The sequence below is a fragment of the Chiloscyllium plagiosum genome, unplaced genomic scaffold (genome assembly GCF_037043375.1).
Source record: "Chiloscyllium plagiosum isolate Xiang-an unplaced genomic scaffold, Cpla_swu_hap1 HiC_scaffold_5, whole genome shotgun sequence".
Classification (NCBI taxonomy): domain Eukaryota; kingdom Metazoa; phylum Chordata; class Chondrichthyes; order Orectolobiformes; family Hemiscylliidae; genus Chiloscyllium; species Chiloscyllium plagiosum.
This window is the reverse complement of record NW_028270143.1, coordinates 134,218,881-134,227,334: the sequence shown is the minus strand read 5'-3', so window position 1 is coordinate 134,227,334 and position 8,454 is coordinate 134,218,881. Positions and strand designations below refer to the sequence as shown.

General features: G+C 48.6%; 1 protein-coding gene across 2 annotated transcripts in view; it reads left to right on the top strand.

The window, feature by feature from the left end:
- The window catches only part of LOC122550217 (uncharacterized), a 190,673-nt gene that overhangs the window by 50,713 nt on the left and 131,506 nt on the right, over positions 1-8,454 (top strand). The window lies entirely within an intron of this gene.

Here is an 8,454-nt window from a genome sequence, read left to right as displayed (position 1 = left end):
ATCCCCCCAGACCTCCCCCTCACTGAGGACGAACGATCAATCCTTAGCAAAGGACTCACCTTTGTCCCCCTCCGTCCACGCATCAATGAATTTAATACACGCCGTGACATCAAACAATTCTTCCGTCGCCTCCGCCTCCGAGCTTACTTTCACAATCAGGACTCCCGCCCACCTTCCAAGGACCCCTTCGCCCACCTCCAACACACTACATCCACCTGGACACCCCGCGCTGGCCTATTACCTGCCCTCGACCTCTTCATTTCCAACTGCCGCCGGGACATTAACCGCCTCAACCTGTCGACCCCCCTCCCCCACTCCAACCTCTCACCCTCACAACGCGCAGCCCTCCAATCCCTCTGCTCCAATCCTGACCTCACCATCAAGCCAGCGGACAAAGGGGGCGCAGTGGTAGTCTGGCGCACTGACCTCTACATCGCTGAAGCCAAACACCAACTCGAGGACACCTCTTCCTACCGCCCCCTTGACCATGACCCCACCCCCCATCACCAAACCATCATCTCCCAGACCATACAGAACCTCATCACCTCAGGAGATCTCCCACCCACAGCTTCTAACCTCATAGTCCGGGAACCCCGCACTGCCCGGTTCTACCTCCTTCCCAAGATCCACAAGCCTGACCACCCTGGCCGACCCATTGTCTCAGCATGCTCCTGCCCCACTGAACTCATCTCTACCTACCTCGACACTGTCCTATCCCCCCTAGTCCAGGAACTCCCCACATACGTTCGAGACACCACCCACACCCTCCACCTCCTCCAAGACTTCCGTTTCCCCGGCCCCCAATGCCTCATCTTCACCATGGATATCCAATCCCTCTACACCTCCATCTGCCATGACCAGGGCCTCCAAGCCCTCCGTTTTTTCCTCTCCAGACGTCCCCAACAGTACCCTTCCACCGACACTCTCATTCGTTTGGCCGAACTGGTCCTCACCCTTAACAATTTCTCCTTTGAATCCTCCCACTTCCTCCAGACCAAAGGGGTAGCCATGGGCACATGTATGGGCCCCAGCTATGCCTGTCTCTTTGTTGGCTACGTAGAGCAGTTGATCTTCCGTAATTACACCGGCACCACTCCCCACCTCTTCCTCCGCTACATTGATGACTGCATTGGCATCACCTCGTGCTCCCGCGAGGAGGTTGAGCAATTCATCAACTTCACCAACACATTCCACCCTGACCTTAAATTTACCTGGACCATCTCTGACACCTCCCTCCCCTTCCTGGACCTCTCCATCTCCATCAGTGACGACCGACTTGACACTGACATTTCCTACAAACCCACCAACTCCCACAGCTACCTGGATCACACCTCTTCCCACCCTACCTCTTGCAAAAATGCCATCCCGTATTCCCAATTCCTCCGCCTCCGCCGTATCTGCTCCCAGGAGGAGCGGTTCCACCATAGAACACACCAGATGGCCTCCTTCTTTAGAGACCGCAATTTCCCTTCCCACGTGGTTAAAGATGCCCTCCAACACATCTCATCCACATCCCGCACCTCCGCCCTCAGACCCAACCCCTCCAACCGCAACAAGGACAGAACGCCCCTGGTGCTCACCTTCCACCCTACCAACCTTCGCATAAACCAAATCATCCACCGACATTTCCGCCACCTCCAAACAGACCCCACCATCAGGGATATATTTCCCTCTCCACCCCTCTCCGCCTTCCGCAAAGACCGTTCCCTCCGTGACTACCTGGTCAGGTCCACGCCCCCCTACAACCCACCCTCCCATTCTGGCACTTTCCCCTGCCACCGCAGAAACTGTAAAACCTGTGCCCACACCTCCTCCCTCACCTCCATCCAAGGCCCTAAAGGAGCCTTCCACATCCATCAAAGTTTTACCTGCACATCCACTAATATCATCTATTGTATCCGTTGCTCCCAATGCGGTCTCCTCTACATTGGGGAGACTGGACGCCTCCTAGCAGAGCGCTTTAGGGAACATCTCCAGGACACCCGCATCAATCAACCAAATCGCCCAGTGGCTCAACATTTCAACTCCCCCTCCCACTCTGCCGAGGATATGGAGGTGCTGGGCCTCCTCCACCGCCGCTCCCTCACCACCAGACGCCTGGAGGAAGAACGCCTCATCTTCCGCCTCGAAACACTTCAACCCCAGGGCATCAATGTGGATTTCAACAGTTTCCTCATTTCCCCTTCCCCCACCTCATCCTAGTTTCTAACCTCCAGTAACTCGACCTGTCCGGACTTGTCCGACCTGCCCAGCTCCTTTTCCACCTATCCACTCCACCCTCTCTTCCCTGACCTATCACCTTCATCTCCTTCCCCACTGACCTATTGTACTCTATGCTACTCTCTCCCCACCCCCACCCTCCTCTAGCTTATCTCTCCACGCTTCAGGCTCTCTGCCTTTATTCCTGATGAAGGGCTTTTGCCCGAAACGTCGATTTTGCCTGTCCTCGGATGCTGCCTGAATTGCTGTGCTCTTCCAGCACCACTAATCCAGAATCTGGTTTCCAGCATCTGCAGTCATGTTTTTACCTAGAAAAACTGAATGGCCTGAAGGTGGATAAATTACCTGGACCAGATGGACTATACCCCAGAGTTCTCAGGGAGATAGCTGAAGAGATAGTGGAGGCATTGGTGGCGATCTTTCAGGAATTGCTCGAATCAGGGAAGGTCCTAGATGGGTGGAAAATTGCTAATTTGACAAGGTGCTGTGCAGGAGTCTACTGAGTAAGATAAGGGCCCATGGTGTCAGAAGCAAGATGCTGGCATGGATAGAGGATTGGCCTTCTGGCAGAAAGCAGAGAATGGGGATAAAAGGGTTCTTCTTAGGATGGCAGCTAGTGACAAGTGATGTTCCGCAAGGCTCAGTTTTGGGACCATAACATTTCACTTTTTACATTAATGATCTGGATGATGGAACTAAGGGCATTCTGGCTCAGTTTGCAGACAATGCAAAGATAGGTAGAGGGACAGGTAGCACTGAGGAGGCAGGGAAGCTGCAGAAGAATTTGTACAGGTTAGGAGAGTGGGCAAAGAAACTGCAGATGGAGTGCAACATGAGAAGGTAGTTTGGGAAGAAGAATAGGGGCATGGGCTATAGTCTAAATGGGGAGAAAATTCAAGTCTGAAGTGAAAAGAGACTTGGGAGTTCTAATCCAAGATTCTCTCAAGATAAACTTGTAGGTTTATGATGGCTATGATGGCTTTTGTTTTGAAAGGACTTGAATATAAGAGCAGGGAAGTACTTCTGAGGCTCTGTAAGGCTCTGGTCAGACCACATTTGAAATATTGTGTGCAGTTTTGGGCCCCATATCTCAGGAAGGATGTAAGTAGTCCTGGAGTGTGTTCAGAGGAGGTTCATGAGAATTGTCCCAGGAATGAAAAGCTTCAAATATGAGGAACGTTTGAGGACTCTGGGTCTATACTTGATGGAGTTTATCAGGAAGTGGGCGGGGGAGGGGGAAATCTAATAGAAACTTACAGAATATTGAATGGCCTAGCCAGAGATGATGTTGGGAAGATGTTTCCATTGGCATGAGGGAGTAGTACCCAAGGTTGAAACTTTATTGCTGGAACAGCACAGCAGGTCAGGCAGCATCCAGGGAACAGGAGATTCGACGTTTCGGGCACAGGCCCTTCTTCAGGAACGTCGAATCTCCTGTTCCCTGGATGCTGCCTGACCTGCTGTGCTGTTCCAGCAATAAAGTTTCAACTTTGATCTCCAGCATCTGCAGACCTCACTTTCTCCTAGTAGTACCCAAGGGCACAGGCTCAGAGTAAAGGGACGACCCTTTAGAATGGAGATAAGGAGAAACTTCTTCAGCCAGAGAGTGGGGAATCTATGGAATTCACTGCCACAGAAAGCTCTGGAGACCAGGTTATTGAGTATATTTAAGACTGAGCTAGGTTCTTGATTGTCGAGGGGATCAAGGGTTACGGGGAGAATGGGGTTATGAAATTTACCAGCCAAGATTGACTGGCAGAACAGACTTGATGGGCTGAATGGCCTAATTTCTGCTCCGATGTCTTATGGTCTTGTGGTCTAATGAGGATAGAACAGGTCAGTCAAAGATTCATCAGCTTCAGTCTCAGTAATATTTAATGTTTGTGCTCCCCCAATCCGGGATACCAGAGAAGCTGTTTGATCATTTCACAATGGTGCAGGGTTGGAGAGGGCTGGTGGAGAGGTAGAGCTGGATGTCTTCAGTGTAGAATGACAAAAAGCAGTCATACTTTGGGATGGTGATGTCAAGGAGCAGCCTGGAGATGAGGAATGAGAGAGGGACAAGGGTGAATCAAGAAGGAACATCAGAGAGAAGGGTCTGGAAGCTCAATGCTTCATGATCTGTCACCAGAATCATAGAATCCCTACAGTGTGGAAAGAGGCCACTCAGCCATTGAGTCTGCTCTGAGCTTCTGAAGAGCATTCTGCCCAGATCCAGCCCCTAACCTATCCCTATAACTGTTGAAGAAATTTCCCAGACTCAGACCTTGAGCATTGACAAAACTTCACTTTATGATAATAGGAGGCACACACCTTTCCAAAGCAGTATAGATCACTACAGAATTATATAGTATACATTGTTAGTCACTTACAAACCACAAGGTATGACACAGCCTATAGACCACATACACATCAAGCTCATACCTTAAGCAGAGATTGTAGGGAATTAGCTACCACTGCATTCTGGGTTGTGTTTTAAGAGCAACTTCTGTTGTCTGCTGGGGCCTTGCAGTTTTGCTTGCAGAGAAGGGGAAGTCAGCAAAGGAAGGAGCTAGAAGCTAAAAACAGCTTCCACAATAAACAAGCCAGCCTGCACATCCCTGGGCACATAAGCAGTGGGTCTATGCTGGCCATGGAGTAAAACATTTCAACTGGAGCTCGTCCATTCTGCCTCTTCTTTTTCTTTCTCTTCTTGTTTTCCTTTTTGTATTCCGATTTTTCTTCTCTTCTGGCCTCCGATGACTGAGAAAGGGACAGAGACCTCAGTCATGACAAGGCATCTTCTCAGCCTGGTGTAGTGTCCTCCTGGTCCGGCATGGCCTCAGCTTGTTCTCCTGGTCTCAAGGGGGTTCCACAGCGATGTCCCAGCCTCATGAACCTGGCGTTGCAGCTTGACATGGTCTGGGACTGGTGCCTGGTGCAGTCTGGAGGTTCGGTGTCGGTGTGCTCTGGGTTGGAAGGCTGTTGTTCTGAACTTTTATTTCTGTAATGCTGGATATTTTATTTCTCTATGTTCTAAGATCTTGTAACTGAAGAAGCTTAACATGGGTATCTTTATACCAAAGATGGCACTGTAAGTGGCAACTTATTAACTTTTCACATTGAGTACATGTGACAATAAAACTAATTCAATTCAATTTAGCATGGCCAGTCTACCTAACCTGCACACCTTTGGATTGTGGGAGGAAACCAGAGCACCTTGAGGAAACTCACGCAGACACTGGGGAGAATGCAAACTCCACACAGACAGTCATAAAAATGTACAGTACGGAAACAGACCCTTTAGTCCAACTCGTCCATGCTGACCAGATATCCCAACCTAATCTAGTCCCATTTGCCAGCACCCGGCCCGTATCCCTCTGCACACTTTCTGTTCATATATCCATCCAGATGCCTTTTAAATGTTGCATTTGCACCAGCCTCCAACACTTCCTCTGGCAGCTCACTCCATATACATACCACCCTCTGCAGGAAAACGTTGCCCCTTAGGTCTCTTTTATATCTTTCCCCTCTCACCCTAAACCTATGTTGTCTAGTTTTGGACTCCCCCACCCCAGGGAAAAGACTTTGCCTATTTACCCTATCCATGCCCCTCATGATTTTGTAAACCTCTATAAGATCACCCCTCAGCCTTCAACGCTCCAGGGAAAACAGCCCCAGCCTGTTCAGCCTCTCCCTATAGCTCAAATCCTCCAACCCTGGCAACATCATTGTAAATCTCTTCTGAACCCTTTCAAATTTCATAACAGCTGGAATCAAATCTGGGTCCCTGGCACTGTGAGGCAGGACCACCAGCACTTACTCTGTTAGCACTTTTCTTTTACAAATAGCTAAAGTAACATTTTCAGTCTAGTTTTATATTTTTGGCTGATTTCCTCTTATACTCATTTCTGTACTAATTTTTCTCTCTTTCGTAATTTTTGTTTTTCTACATCTGCCCCTGCATCTCTACTGACTGATCCCTTAGCCTCATCTTGCTGACTCTGCTTTCAGAGTTGCCCTTGCTTAAACTTAAAATACTAGTCTTGTATCCACATTTCTCTCCCTGAAAGTGTACATAAAAATAAACCATATTATTGTTGCTGCTTTCAATGAGTTTTTGTTTTAAAATACAAACCTTTATTAATAATTAAAATCGGCCATTTTGTTGCAGGATTCCTTTAGCCATTACAAAGCCCTTCAAGTGTCTCTGGGCTAATTATATCCAACCCTGAATGAAGCTTCTTTTGCTGTGAAATCACCAATCCATAAAGTCACTTCAGGATACTTCAAAACACTAGGTTTTAACCAAGGGAGTATTCTAGATCCAACCATCTTCAGCTGCTTCATCAATGACCTCCCCTCCATCATATGGTCAGAAGTGGGGATGTGCACACAATGATAAGCACCATTTGTGATTCCTCACATAATGAAACAGTCTGTGTCCAAATGCAGCAAGACCTGAACAACATGCAGGCTTTGGGCTGACAAATGGGAAGTAACATTCCCATCACACAAATGCTCGACACTGAATGTCTTCAACAAGAGAGAATCTAACCCCTGTCCCTTGACAGTCAATGACGTTACCATCATTGAATTACCCCACTATCGATATCCTGGAGGTTACTATTGACCAGAAACTCTACCGGACATGCCATATAATAACATAGTTACTGAGGTTGATCATGTAAAGATTCTATTTCAGACGGACAAATGGACTCAAATGAGAGGGAATCACATAATTGAACAGATTGATAAACTGAATTAAATATACAACCTGTTCCTTTTTGAACTGCAGTGGACGGAGTTGACCAGTTCTGTGGAGCTTCTCTTGTAGGCACTCCCAAGACTGCTCTTCTGTCTATAGCACTGACTGCAGAACAGAGAGATAGAGCACAGTCTTTTTATACCTTTTTGGATAAACGCAAATAGGAAAGGAATTACATGTCTGCTTCAAGATATTTTTAACCTATTTATGCAGGTGTGAGATATCAATGTTTCTATGATATCTGAACTCTATATCCACAATACAAATTCAAACTGAGTCATTTGTATTCTAGTATATTATTGATATGTTAATCAATTTCCAAATTTCTCAGAATGTATCGGATCTACTGATAAATATCAATCAAGATAATCATTCACTTTGAAGAACAATTAAACAAAGTTCTTCCACAACAATCTCCAAATTCTCTCAATACAGCATAAGACAATAATCTGAAGAACAACACACATGATTTTCTCAATGTCAAAGAGCAGAAATCTCTGATCTGTGGCTATTTTACCAGGGTAGACACCATTCCCTCTCACTCAGGTTCATGTCTGTTTCAATCCCTTTCAATCAGATGCTGGTCACGTGTGAACATTTATCAAGCACGACAAGCAACAAGCAAGCCCACGGGGAAGAGGGGATGGTCAGTGATCCCGGAGCGGGGATGGTCAGTGATCCCAGAGTGGGGATGGTCAGTGATCCCGGAGCGGGGATGGTCAGTGCTCCCAGAGTGGGGATGGTCACTGAGCCCGGAGTGCAGATGGTTAGTGATCCTGGAGCAGGGATGGTCAGTGCTCCCGGAGCGGGGATGGTCAGTGATCCCGGAGCGGGGATGGTCAGTGATCCCAGAGTGGGGATGGTCACCGAGCCCGGAGTGCAGATGGTTAGTGATCCTGGAGCAGGGATGGTCAGTGCTCCCGGAGCGGGGATGGTCAGTGATCCCGGAGCGGGGATGGTCAGTGATCCCAGAGTGGGGATGGTCACCGAGCCCGGAGTGCAGATTGTCAATGATCCTGGAGCGTGGATGGTCAGTGTTCCCGGAGCGGGGATGGTCAGTGATCCCAGAGTGGGGATGGTCAGTGATCCGGATTGGGGATTGGCCGTAATCCAGGAGCACGGGTGGTCAATGATCCCGGAGTGGGGATGGTCAGTGATCCCGCAGTGAGGATGGTCAGTGATTCCGAAGTGTGGATAATCACCAAGACCAGAGCAGGGATGGTCAGTGATCCGGATTGGGGATTGGACATAATCCAGCAGTGTTGATGTACACCAAGCCGGGTGTGGGGATGGTTAGTGATTCCGGAGTGGGAATGGTAAATGATTCCAGATTTGGGATGGTCACCGACCCCAGAGTGGGGATGGTCAGTGATCCCAGAGTGGTAATGGTCACTGAGCCCGGAGTGCAGATGGTCAGTGATCCTGGAGCATGGGGATAGTCAGTGCTCCCAGAGCGAGGATGGTCAGTGATCCCAGAGCTGGGATGG